This window comes from Euleptes europaea, chromosome 13, assembly GCF_029931775.1.
Source record: "Euleptes europaea isolate rEulEur1 chromosome 13, rEulEur1.hap1, whole genome shotgun sequence".
Taxonomy (NCBI): domain Eukaryota; kingdom Metazoa; phylum Chordata; class Lepidosauria; order Squamata; family Sphaerodactylidae; genus Euleptes; species Euleptes europaea.
Window position 1 is genome coordinate 58,700,352 of NC_079324.1, and position 13,788 is coordinate 58,714,139.

The 13,788-nt window shown below is 45.7% G+C and overlaps 1 non-coding gene across 1 annotated transcript; it reads left to right on the top strand.

Moving 5' to 3' along the window:
* The first annotated feature begins 5,909 nt into the window (after window positions 1-5,909).
* On the top strand, window positions 5,910-5,981 carry TRNAA-GGC (transfer RNA alanine (anticodon GGC)). Its single transcript has one exon. It is a non-coding gene; the product is annotated as a tRNA-Ala (tRNA).
* The last annotated feature ends 7,807 nt before the right edge of the window (window positions 5,982-13,788 follow it).

Below are 13,788 nucleotides of genomic sequence, written 5' to 3' on the forward strand. Positions count from 1 at the left end.
ACCGGCGGCAACCCTAACTCCCACTGGCAAGCTTCATTACTCACCACTGCGTGGAGTGGTGGCAGGAAATACAGTGACCTCACTGATGTTGCTACATCACTTCTAGATACAACCCCAGAAGTGACAAAGGGTGGTTCTAGGAATGACCAGAAACTCCATGGTATTACCATAGAGTTCTGGCAATTCCTAGAGCTACCCGTTGTCACTTCTGGGGTTGTCCTTGGAAGTGATGTAGCAATGCTGCCAATGTTGTAGTCCCCATGTCCCCTCTTCCAGCCCTTCCCACCAGTCTCAAAATGTTCCAGGTTCCTCCAGATGCTGTCCTGTCCAACTTTAGTGCTGCACCTCTTGTTTTAAATCCCAAACTAGCTAATCTATAGCACTGAATGACAAAGATAGACCTGTGTGTGGGGTTACCAATATCCAGGTAGTAGCTGGAGATCTCCTGCTATTACAACTGATCTCCAGCCAATAAAGATCACTTCACCTGCAGAAAAGGGCCGCTTTGGCAATTGGACTCTATGGGATTGAAGTCCCTCCCCTCCCCAAACCCCGCCCTCCTCCCAAAAACCTCTCACCGGTGGCAAAGAGGGACCTGGCAACCCTACCTGTTTGCCTTTTTAGCAGTCATTTGCAGCCTGGAATCCCACAGAAGAAAAGCAAGCCCTGCCTTTCACGGAGGCTGAAATCCTGGCTGGCATGAGGAACTATTTCTAAACGCAAACTTTAAAGAGGGGAAAGACCACGAAAAGAGGAAACACTTCCCCCCCCCTTGTAAGATGAAGGTTTTATTTGAGCAGCGATCCTCCTGCCACCCACCCCGATCGTTCTCCATCAGAAGAACTTTGCTCCCGACTCATCAATATTTTAGAAAGGGACAAGAAACCTTCAGCGGAGGGAGAGGCAATTTATGGCGATTAAAAATTTATCCCGTCGGCTTGCTCTACCTTCAGCCAGGTGGTAGGCCTCGCTGCGGCGCGAGCGGGGGCATGCCCTGCCTCCTGTTCCCATGGTGACTGACAGGCCTCTCAGCCGGCTGCCAAAACCATCAGACATGTCCCGCCATTCCCGAAACCTTCCTGTAAACCTTCATCTCATCCCTTCCATGTAATTAAAAAAGAGAGGCCACCCCCAGGCCTCCCCACCCCCAGGCCTGGGCTTTTCACTCCGCAGAACAAAAATGGGGGGAGCCCGTCAGAACCGCGGAAATTGCCCGCCCACATGGCTCATTTGGCCCCCAAAGGTTTTTTTTAAAAAAAATAAGTTTTTTTTATTTTTTTAAAAAGTCCAGACTTTGTTAGAAGAGAGAATGCATCTGCTCAGAATAATTGCTGCAATCAAATCATCAATGCATGCAAGATTCTGGTTTAAGCAGGGATGGAGGGGAAGAGAGGCTGGTTTGTGGGTTTTTTTTTTTTTTAAAGCCTGCGCTACGTTTCCAATTTGTCTCACTGCTAGCGGTGGCGGCAGCTGTCAGCTGAATCCTGTCGGGTAGCATGGGATCATTCAGACCCTAGTATTCCTTGGTGGTCATCACCCTGGTATTCCTTGGTGGTCTCCCATCCAGCTACTAGCCAGGGCTGACCCTGCTTAGCTTACAATGGTCATTTATGCACGGTCGCTTTACCCTCCTTTATTCCCTGTTTCAGCCAGGGTCAAATTTTTCAGTGTGCACATTACCTCATTTCTTGGAAGCTCGACGCTGTTTCAACGCAAAACTAACCCGGCTTTTCCCATTCCTCTTCTGGTCCAAATTAAACCGTTCATCCTGGCTCATTCCAGAGTCACAGAGCGAGCATACTCTGTTCTCGGGATGAGCTTTGCCCCCACGCTTTTCCAAACTCCTTTTCAAGGCAGCATGCAGATAGCCAAACAGGGGAAGCACAGAAGATTGGCTTCTCTCACAGTCAATCACGAAGCAGTGTGTAAAGAGGCAGGAATTCGAGGCTTGGATTTCTCCCCCCCCCCACCTTCTTTCAGATTGCTCCGTTTTTTGTTTTTTGTTCTTAAAATGCTTTTTTCTGCTGCAGTTGGGTCTGGGGGGAAGGAACTCTTCTCTCAGGGAGAGTACTGCGAAGTCAATTACAGAGCAGCATTTAAAGGGGTGGGACTTGATTTGAACTTGAGAGCCTGCTTTTCTGTATTCATGCCTCCATTAGCACACAGTTTCGTCCCTGATCAGTCCAGCCAATGCATAAAGTTTCCCCCAGCCCGGGTTACTTTGATCCTGGCTGAAATGGGAAATAAAGGAGGTTAAAGCAACCATGCATAAATGACCAATATCTGACGAGGTCTTGCTAGCCTGTACACAGAGAGCCAGCGTGGCATTGTGGTTAAGAGTGGTGGTTTGGAGTGGTAGACTCTGATCTGGAGAACCGAGTTTGATTCCCCACTCCTCCACATGAGCGGGGGGTGCCAATCTGGTGAACCAGGCTGGTTTCCCCACTCCTACACATGAAGCAAGCTAGGTGACCCTGGGCTAGCCACAGCTCTCTTAGAGCTCTCTCAGTAGGGTTGCCAACTTCCAGGTACTAGCTAGAGATCTCGTGCTCTTACAACTGGTCTCCAGCTGATAGAGATCAGTTCCCCTGAAGAAAATGGCTGCTTTGGCAAATGGACTATGGCATTGAAGTCCCTCCCCTCCCCAAACCCCACCCTCTTCAGGTTCCGCCCCAAAAGCCTCCCGCCTGTGGCAAAGAAGGACCAGGCAACCCTATCCCTCAGCCCCACCTACCTCACAGGGTGTCTGTTGTGGGGAGGGGAAGGGAAGATTATTGTAAGCCAGTTTGATTCTTAAGTGGTAGAGAAAGTCGGCATATAAAAACCAGCTCTTCTTCTTCCTCCACTTCTTCTTCTTGCTCTTCCTCCTCCTCCTCCTCTTCTTCTCCTTCTCCTTCCAAGGTTAAAAATCCCTTAAGGGATCTATTCATGGCTGTCCCATATAGGGTTTACTTGAGATTTGTTCTGTCCCATTCAGTTTGCCTGAACCTTTAAAAGGCAATTAATATTGATCTGTTGTCAGCTGATGTTTATTGGGGCTGAGACTGAATTTCACAAGCTTCCCGGTTCAGTTCCAACATTTGCATTTTGGTTCTGCATATAAGAAATGAACCCCTGAGTCTTTACTGTTTTCTGTTCCCTCCCAGGGAATTCTGTCCTGTGTTTTTTCTTCTTTTAAATGCAGTGCTCAATAGAATTCTTAGATTAATGTTATGTAAATTGTTAAGAAGAATGATGTGTACAAATATAAATGGTATGAATGAAACAATAGAACCATCAACCAAGACAATGAAGTACAGTCACACACGAAGCTGCCTTACACTGAATCAGAACATCAGTCTGTTGTGCTGTCAGACTGACAGCAGTTCTCCAGAGATGTTTCACTTCACCAACTGCCTGGTCCCCTTTTAACTGGAGATGCCGGGGATTGAACCTGGGACCTTCTCCATGCCAAGCAGAGGCTCTTCCACTGAGCTACAGCCCCTTCCCTAAAGTCACAGGTGAAGCTGCCTTGTACTGAACCAGACCTTCAGTCCAACACGTTAAGAACTGTCTACTCAGACTGGCAGCAGCTTTCCAGGGTTCAGGTAGAGGTCTTTCACATTACCTCCTACCTGGTGCTTTTAACTGTAGAGGACAGGGACTGAACCTGGGACCTTCTGCATGCCAAGCAGAGGCTCTTCCAATGAGCCAAAGCCCCTCCTTGTAGATCCAAACCAATGGCACATGAAGCTGCCTTATACTGAATCAGACCCTTGGTTCATCAAAGTCAGTATTGGTAGTTGCTCTCTAGGGTCTCAGGCAGAGGTCTTTCACATCACCTACTTGCCTAGTCCCTTTAACTGGAGATGCCAGGGATTGAACCTGGGACCTTCTGCATGCCAAGCAGATGCTCTGCCACTCAGCCACGCCCCCTCCCCATTATCTAATTTTGGAACCAAGTGATGTAGTGGTTAAAGTTGGACTATGGCCAAGGAGAACCAGAGTTCAAAGTCCCACTCTGTCATGAGGATGCTTGGGTGATGTTGGCCTGATCTGCCTTACAGGATTTTTGTCAGGACAAACTGAAGAGAACTACCTTGTTCCCCCAAGCCCCGTGGAGGAAGGGTGAAATCAAATTATATCGATGGTCCTGTTTTGGCTGGCTGAACTATTTAATTGGTTGGATTAATTTGTTTTCTGTGTTGTTTTCTACTGTTTTAAGTGTTGTTTATAAGCTGTTGGGAAGATCTAGATGGTGATTTGCCATGGAGGAGGAGGAGGAGGAGGAGGGTTGGTTTTTGTATGCCGACTTTCTCTACCACTTAAGGAAGAATCAAATCAGCTTACAATCACCTTCCCTTCCCCTCTCCATGATACCCTTTGAGGTAGGTGGGGCTGAGATAGTGTGACTATCCCAAGTTCACCTAGCTGGCTTCATGTGTAGGAGAGGGGAAACAAATCCAGTTCACCAGATTAGCCTCTGCCACTCATGTGGAGGAGTGGGAAATCAAACCCGGTTCTCCAGATCAGAGTCCACCACTCCAAACCACAGCTCTTAACCACTACACCACACTGGCTGTCTTGCAGGATTGTTGTAATGACAAACTGTGGTGGGCTGGCATTGGGGACATTCGAGCCTCTAGATCCCCTTTAGTGCATAGCATGAGTTTCATAGTTCTATGGATCTTGGCCATATCCTTGACCCTCAGCAAAAGCAACCCTGCTGAATTTCTGACAGAGTAAACAGGCATGTAATTTCCATCGCGTTTCATTCATTCCCCTCCGGATCCCAGTCATTCTCAAGTGGCAAGATTACAGGCGAAATATGTATGCATCAGTGAGGAAAATCTTCATTATTTTTGACATGGTGACTCAGAATATTGGTTGTTTCTGTTGCCGGCATGTTAATCTGAAAACGAGTGGGAAAGATCATGTTTGCAGGCTAACGGAAAACCATTAATTGTCTGTGGAAAGAGCAGGTGCACAGAAAGTTACAATTATGAAATTATGCCATTCGCTTAGATGTGTCTGCTAACGTCCGCATTGACTGAACTTTGTCTATTGATAACCAAACAGAAAAATGTTGTATTTAAATGTCAGAATATGAGATACCATCAGAGAATCTCCAGTTTCTCATCCCTGAGGTTTTGATAACAAAGCCCCCATTCTGACTTTACTTACCCCTTCTGCAAATCTACTCTGCGATTATCTTTGCATCATTTTCTGTTTCCTTATACCATGTTTTCTGTAGCATGATGCATTTTTAATGTTATGTGTGCTTAGCAAAATCAGCTCTATACAGATAGTATAGTGTCACACATTGTGTGTTTACAATTAGTAAACACACACACACACACAACAGGAATACACAGTACAAATTTATGAACCCACAGTGAAAACTGGCGAACCAACAAAAGTATAAATGAACGAGAAAATAAAATAAATAAGGAATATTTTCTCATTGCTAAATACATGTGTGTGTAGAGTGCCGTCAAGTTGCAACCAATTTATGGCAACCCTGGCAAAGAGCTTTCAAGGCAAGTGAGAAGTGGAGGTGGTTTGCCATTGCCTGACTCCACAGAGCCTTCCTTGGTGGTCTCCCATCCAAGTACCAATCCTGCTTAGCTTCTGAGAAGATCGGACTAAATCACACCGCCTTCCCTCCCACTTGCGAAATATAGCCCAGCCATTTCGTGGGTTTTGTATCATTGTCAGCCTCTAGAATGACCAGGATAGATAGATAGATAGATAGATAGATAGATAGATAGATAGATAGATAGATAGATAGATAGATAGATAGATAGATAGATGATGGAAGGTGCTTATATGTGTGCAAAAAGTAGTCTGCATCCTCCCACTTCACTCAGCAAAGTCTGAAGCCTTCCTCCAGTTTAAGGAACCAACTTCCTCCACAAGATCCAGGAGCAGGGGATGTGGCTCAGTGGTAGAGCATCTGCTTGGCATGCAGAAGGTCCCTGGTTCAATCCCTGGCATCCCCAGTTTAAAGAATCAGGCAGTAGATAATGTAAAAGACCTCTGCCTGGAGAGCCGCTGCTGGTCTGAGTAGACAATACTAACTTTGATGGACCAAGGGTCTGATTCAGTACAAGGCAGCATCATGGGTTTGTGCCTCCACTTGATTTGTAAGAAGGCCCCTTAGACTGGAAGGATGGCTTCACACTTTGCTGAGCAGAGTGTGAGGATACAGGCCTGCGTCACATACATTATCTTGTTAAAAACCTTCCAGCTGCCTAGAAAGGTAGATATTTATTATTTATTTATTGTAATAGCTTATATGAAACATTTATCACCCATCTATCCATCACAAAGAAAGCTTAACATCGATATAAAATCAAAACATGCCAAAGAGTTCCAAGATATCCTTACAGTTTCAGAGGCAATCAAATATAGGAACAAAATAAAAGGCACTGAAGCAACAGTGAGTTGTTTGTTGTCCCAACTGTCTTCTCCTCTGGTAGGGAAGAAGAAGAAGAAGGAGGAGGAGGAGGAGGAGGAGGAGGAGAAGTTGGAGTTGGTTTTTATATGCCGACTTTCTCTACCACTTAAGGAAGACTCAAACCATCTTACAATCACCTTCCCCTCCCCACAACAGACACCCTGTGAGGTAGGTGAGGCTGAGAGCTGTGACTAGCCCAAGGTCACCCAGCTGGCTTCATGTGGAGGAGTGGGGAATAAAATCTGGTTCTGTAGATCAGAGTCTACCACTCCAAACCACCACTCTTAACCACTACACCACGCTGGCTTCATGCCCATTAGTGTGGTGGCTGCCAGTGTTGTGTAGTGATTAGAGTGTTGTACTAGGATCTAAGAGTCCTCTCTTCGAACCCCCAGACATGAAGGTCACTAGCTGACCTTTGGCCATTCAGTCATGCTTAGCCTAACCTAACTTACAGGGTTGTAGAGAGGATAGCATAAGAACATAAGAAAAATGATGCTGGATCAGACCAAGGCCCATTAAGTCCAGCAGTCTGTTCACACAGTGGCCAACCAGGGGCCTCTAGGAAGCCCACAAACATGACAACTGCAACAGCATTTATCCTGCCTGTGTTCCACAGCATCTAATATAATAGGCATGCTCCTCTGATCCTGGAGAGAATAGGTATGCATCATGACTAGTATCCATTTTAACTAGTAGCCATGGATAGCCCTCTCCTCCATGAACAAGTCCATTCCCCCCTGAAAGCCTTCCAAGTTGGCAGTCATCACCACATCCTGGGGCAGGGAGTTCCACATTTTCACTATGCTTTGTGGGAAGAAATACTTCCTTTTATCTGTTTTGAATCTTTCACCCTCCAGCTTCAGCAGATGACCTGGCATAATATTATGAGAACCACGGATGTGCCCTGAGCTGACAGAAGGGCAAGATAAGCACATATTTGATTGATTAGTGAGAGAGCCAGGGGAGGCTCTTGAGAGGGAGAAGGATTGAGATGCCACCACTGAGAAGGTCTGTCAGCGTAGTGTAGTGCTTAGGAGTGGCAGAGTCTAATCTGGAAAACGGCTTGATTTCCCACTCCTCCATATGAGCGGCGGACTCTAATCTGGTGAACTGGGTTGGTTTCCCCACTCCTCCACATGAGCAGCAGACTCTAATCTGAAGAACTGGATTTGGTTCCCCACTCCTACACATGAAGCCTGCTTGGTGACCTTGGGCTAGTCACAGTTCTCTTCAATCTCTCTCAGCCCCACCTACCTCACAAGGTAACTGCTGTGGGGAAGGGAAGGTGATTGTATGCTGCTTTGAGACTCCTTGAAGGTAGAGAGAAGCAGGGTATACAAACCAATTCTTCTTCTTCTTCGTCTTCCATAGCAGCCCATCAGTCAACAGGAAGTCCTCCAAAGGCAATCTAAATAAACAGGTAGGAAGGACTGAGGTTCAACAGTACAACATTTCCGTGGCATGTAGAAGGTCCCAGGTTCAATCCCCACCAAGTCCAGTTGAAAGATGATGTGAAAGGTCTCCACCTGAGACCCTAGAGAGCCACAGCCAGTCTGAGAAGAAAGTACTGACCTCGATGGGCCAATGATCTGATTCAGCATAAGGCAGCTTCATGTGTTCGGGCACATTCTTAGAGTGCTTTCTTACCGTCATGTTGTAGATGTGAGGCTGAGAGAAAGGGCTTGACCAAGGCCACCTAGTGAGTTCATGGAAGAGACAAGATTCAAACCGGAGACTTTTGGTTTCACAGCCAAGCCTCTTAGCCACTAGGCTACACTAGTTCTCTCTCACCAGCGTTGATCTCCCAGCAATCATCACCCACGTTTCAAGTAAAGACATACAAGGCATTTGTTCCCAAATGCTCTGGCCTCAGAACAGACAGCAGAACCCGGGAAAGGGAGGGGAAGAAGTGGGAGGATGTTTTGTCCATCTTTCAGTTCAACTAAGATGTGTTAATGTTCACTCACTGCTTGTTCCCGTTCTTTTTGCTTGACTCACGCCACATTCTGAGGACATGTTATTTTAGTGGGTAACACTTTCCAGTTCCAGGAGTGAACATGTTTTGATTCAGAGAGTTGGCTAGAACTCAAAGGATCAACAGGACAAAGAGATGTCTCAGATTGCTATGAGGGCTATGCTGAATTTGGCGGACATGTAGGAATGATACCTCTGGAACATCTCCAGAGGAGGGCAACAAAGATGGTGAGGGGTCTGGAGACCAAGTCCTATGAGGAAAGGTTGAAGGAGCTGGGTATGTTTAGCCTGGAGAGGAGACGACTGAGAGGGGTATCTCCAAGTACTTCAAGGGTTGTCATAAACAAGGTGGTCCCCAGTTGTTTTCTGTTGCCCCGGAAGGTCGAACCAAAACCAACAGGTTGCCTGTGAGCGCTGATTCAACATGCCCATTGGCACTAGATGTGGCAGTTATTGCATATGCATGTTTTAACTTGGGCCTAGTCAAGAAAGGAGTGATATGCAAGTTTGATCTGTGGTTTTCTATGGTGACTGGACAATTCACATATGCCACCACCTGATACTGATCATCAAGTGATCAACATGCTTGTGTGAACTGGCCTTCTGAGGTTACATGGGTGACTTCCCCAGAGAGGGACTTCTTAGTTGTGGTACCAAAATTATGGAACGCCCTCCCCAGGGATATTAGTCTGTCCCGTGATATCAGTGTCTTTTGCCAGCGGGTGAAGATATTTTTATTTCATCTGGCATTCCCTCAGTGACCCATCCTTCCTGCCCTATAAGTGCCTTTTCTGTATTTTACATATGTAGATTAGTTTTTCTTTTAATAGGTTTTATGATCTGTTTTTATAATGCGCTGTTTGTAACTTATCCACCTGGGTGGCCCTGACTGGGCAGAAACATAGGATATAAAAGGCGAAAATAAATAAATGAATATGTGTTCGGTCCAGCAGTTCCAATCAAAAAACAATTATAGTGCCATATCACTTCTGATTAAAAAAAAAGAGGTGATATAGGTAGCTCTAGGAATCACTAGAAACTCTACAGGAATTCTGGAAACTATAGGAATTCTGGTAATTCCTAGAGCTACCCTTCGTCACTTCCTTTTTAATTATTATTATTATTATTTTTACTCCTGCTGCCTCTCAAACCCTCCACTGGGGGAATGGGACCTCTGTACAGAAGAGATCTGGGAATCTGGAAGGTGAAGTTCAGCAATGGAAGAAGAGCACACTCCACAAATATCTGTAAGACATTAAACTACCCACAGTCCTCCCTAGAGACCCCATCTCTAATAGCTTACTGTACAGAAGAAGTTCATTGCAAGAAATTTGAACGGTGAGTTGAGCGAGTTTATTTCACCACATTGGTTTATGAGCCAAGCATGTCACATTTTATCATCGAGCAGAATTAGTTTTATATCAAGAAGAATGATAACCTGGGCTCATAGTGTTTGATATTAAACTTGATGATTTCATGTCCATTATTGATTTGGGGCTCTAAATTTCAGAGAAGCTGAGGTTTATATTTTACTTAAGGAGGTCTGAGCACACATGAATGTGATCTTTGCTGACTTCTGCAAATAAATTAGTCCACTTGCCATTAAAGGTAAAGGTCCCCTGTGCAAGCACCGGGTCATTCCTGACCCATGTGGTGACGTCAAATCCCGACGTTTCCAAGGCAGACTTTGTTTGCGGGGTGGTTTGCCAGTGCGTTCCCCAGTCATCTTCCCTTTACCCCCAGCAAGCTGGGTACTCATTTCACCGACCTCGGAAGGATGGAAGGCTGAGTCAACCTTGAGCCGGCTACCTGAACCCGACTTCCGTCGGGATCGAACTCAGGTCGTAAGCAGAGCTTTTGACTGCAGTACTGCAGCTTAACACTCTGCTCCACGGGGCTTCTATCCACTTGCCATTACTTGTAGAGAATTGCTAAAATTGGGGAGGGGGGGAGCAAATCCAATGGCACAAAAGAGGCACCCATGGTAAATATCTTGTCCTAGGTATGTGGAGGGATATGAAATGGAGGGTATAGCCTAAGGCTGAGCAAAAAAAAAAACAAAATCGGTAAATTGGGCCCGATTTTTTTCTGGTAAACCTAGAATAAGCCAAATACCCATACCGTTAAATTTTGGTATTCGGTTTATTACCGGGTTTACCGAAAAATTCAGGCCCATGACATGGGTTCTATGGCATGGGTTCTCAACAAGGGGGGAATTCCCCCCGGGGGGGATTTTAGGGTTCCAGGGGGGGAATTGGGACCACTATTCAGCAAAATGTGATGTCCTGTAGAATATGTACAATCAGTAAAATTGTAGGGTTTTTTTTTTAAGTTAAACTATCTTGGGAAGGGGGGAATTATATTCTGAACAATGGGGAAGGGAGGAGTGGCGCAAAAAAGGTTGAAAACCACTGGTCTATGGGTTTTTTTTCGAAGCTCCTGGGGGGACATTTTGGGTGGTAGAGTCACCAAATTTGCAGCGTGGCTGAAAGGGACTCTCCTTGGACAGTCACCGAACTTTGGTGAACTTTGGGACAGGGGGTCCAATTGTATGAGCCCACAAAGGGGTCGCCCCTTTGCAGAGGAAGGCAATGGCAAACCATCATAGAACACTTTGCAGAGGAAGGCAATGGCACACCACCTCTGCTTCTCACTACCGTGGACCTCCTCCCCCACCACCTCAACAGGGTGGTTGGCCAGTGATGGAGTGCAAACAGGAGACGGCCAGGTAATACTTAGACCAAGCAGGTGAATTTATTACATTTTTCATCCTGACCTTCCTCTCAGGAGTTCAGTGTGGAGTACATTGTTCCCCTCTCCTTCATTTTTACTCAGAACAACCCTGTAAGGTAACTTGACAGTGTCTAGCCCAGTGTCACCCAATGAGCTTCATAGGACAGACGAGATTTGATCCTCCCCAGTCATAGTCAGAGAATCATAGAGTTTCAGATTTATTAATACGGCAAAGCCATTAAAATATTCATAAGAGAATCGTAGAGTTGAAAGGGGCTATACAGACCATCTAGTCCAGCCACCTGCTCAGAGAAGGATCAGCCTAAAGCATCCCTGACAAGTGTTTGTCCAGCCTTCTTTTCCTTTGCTTCTGTGGACTCCTTCAGAGGGATGGGGTGCAGGGATGGGGCCTTTCCTCTGAGCCTTTCACAAATCAAAAAACCTCCGCCCCGTTTCTCCCACCACCTTTTCCCCCTAAGCTGAACACGATAGGATTCTGCCTGTTGATAAAAAGCCAGTACCGTTTGACAAAAGAAATCCCGGCGCCTTCTTTGAAATCATCTCCCCCGGGAAGCTTTTTGTGCCTCCGAAAGGAGGTGTCAAGCGGAGCCCACATGCAAGGCAGAAGCATTGTTTCATAACTAACCAGCACCATTCAATGAGATGAATGTTCAAAAATAAAAAGCTGTGGCCCGAGGCAGTCTCTTCTCTCTCTCTCTCTCTTTTTGCTCCCTTTTGTGCTAATTTGGGGTTTTGTTTTTCAGTTTAGCTCTCCTGCTCAATGAACTGGTTTGGATTTCACGGGTCACTAAACCATGACTACAGGAGAAATGACAGACTGTGTGTTTTCTTGTTTCGGCACGGGGGAATAAAAAAAAATACTGGGTTTGGGTTTTTCAGAGAGCTTCTGACAGCGTGAAGCTTGACGTTTGCGGTGAGGATAAAGAGCGGGTGCCTTATGGCGCTTAAAGAGCCCTGTGCCGTTCAGGTGCCAACGCAAGTGTCAAAACCAAAACAGAAAGGGAAGAAAAACCATCAGCCTACAATGCTTCCTGAATGTGGATATATGTACTACACAGCTACGAGTCATTCTGACCTTGCTTACAGAGACCATTAACAACAGCGGGCTGGAAAATGATTTTGGGTGGTCCTAATTGACAGCAATAATGAAAGGGGAATTACCTCACTTATGAAGAAGAGTGGGTTTTTATTTGCCAATTTTCTCTGCCTTTTAAGGAGAATCAAACCGGCTTACAATCTCCTTCCCTTCCTCTCCCCACAATGGACACCTTGTGAGGTAGGTCGGGCTGAGAGAGCTGTGACTAGCCCAAGGTCACCCAGCTGGCTTCATGTGTAGGAGTGGGGAAACCAACCTGGTTCCACTGCTCCTAACCACGACATCGCCCTGCCTCTACTTCTTTTTGTGTGTTTTAAAGCTTTGCTCAGAAATGGTATATTTTGTATTTTTAATATTTTACTTTATGGTGTGTATTTTAACACTTTATGGTGTGTATTTGTACCACTGAGGAAAGCCTTGTGGCCAAAATGCTTTTGATTTTAATGCAGTTTTTATTTTTATTTTTTTTATTTTTTACTATTTGTGATGTATTAAAGCTTTGACCTGCAAGTCAGGTGAAGTCACCTGCAAGTCAAGTGAAGTTGACTCTACTGCACATGTCTTTTTCAGGTGCTCTTTCTATCAGGAAGTCCAATACAAGCTAATTTCCCCTTTCCTTAATCTAATAAAAGGATAGCTCCAGGGAAGGGAGACTGAGGAGTCTCCTGTGGGAAGGATCAGACCAGAGGGTGAAGCAAGTAGCTAAATTCTGTGCCACAATATATAAGATCCGTCAGACAAAGCTGGGGCTTGGTAACTCAACTTAAAATGGAGAATGTTTTATTAATTCGGGGTCTGTTTAAATTATACAAACTGTCTATGAATCGTATATCCTATAGTTTTAGTTACTGTACATTCTCCAGTTTTAATTCTGTAACTGATATGAATGTTTTAATGGCATTTACCATATTAATAAATGAATCTGAATAATGTATCATAGGTAACCAATTAGTATCCATTCCGTTATTCGGTCTTTTGTCAATCCAACACAAGTTAGTCACTCAGTTCTCCCTCTGTCCATTCAAACCATGTCAGTGTCAAGTTGCCAACTTTGGATTTGGAAATTCTTTGCATCGTAGGATCACAGAGTTGGAAGGTACCTCCAGGGTCATCTAGTCCAACCCTCTGCACGATGCAGGAAATTCACAAGTACTTCCCCCACACACAAACACACACCCAGTGACCCTTGCTCCATGCCCCTCCAGGATCTCTGGCCAATCTGGCCTGGAGGAAAATTCCTTCCTGAGCCCAAAGTGCCGATCGGCATTTCCCTGGGCATGTGAGAAAGGGCTTTGAGAGCCAAACACTGACTCAGCCCTTCCTGCCCACCCTCTCATGATCTGCTAGGGTTGCCAGGTCCCTCTTCGCCAATGGCATGAGGATTTTGGGGCAAAGCCTGAGGAGGGCAGTGTTTGGGGAGGGGAGGGACTTCAAAGCTATAGAGTCCAATTGTCAACGTGGCCATTTTCTCCAGGTGAACTGATCTCTATCGGCTGGAGATCAGCTGTAATAGCAGGAGATC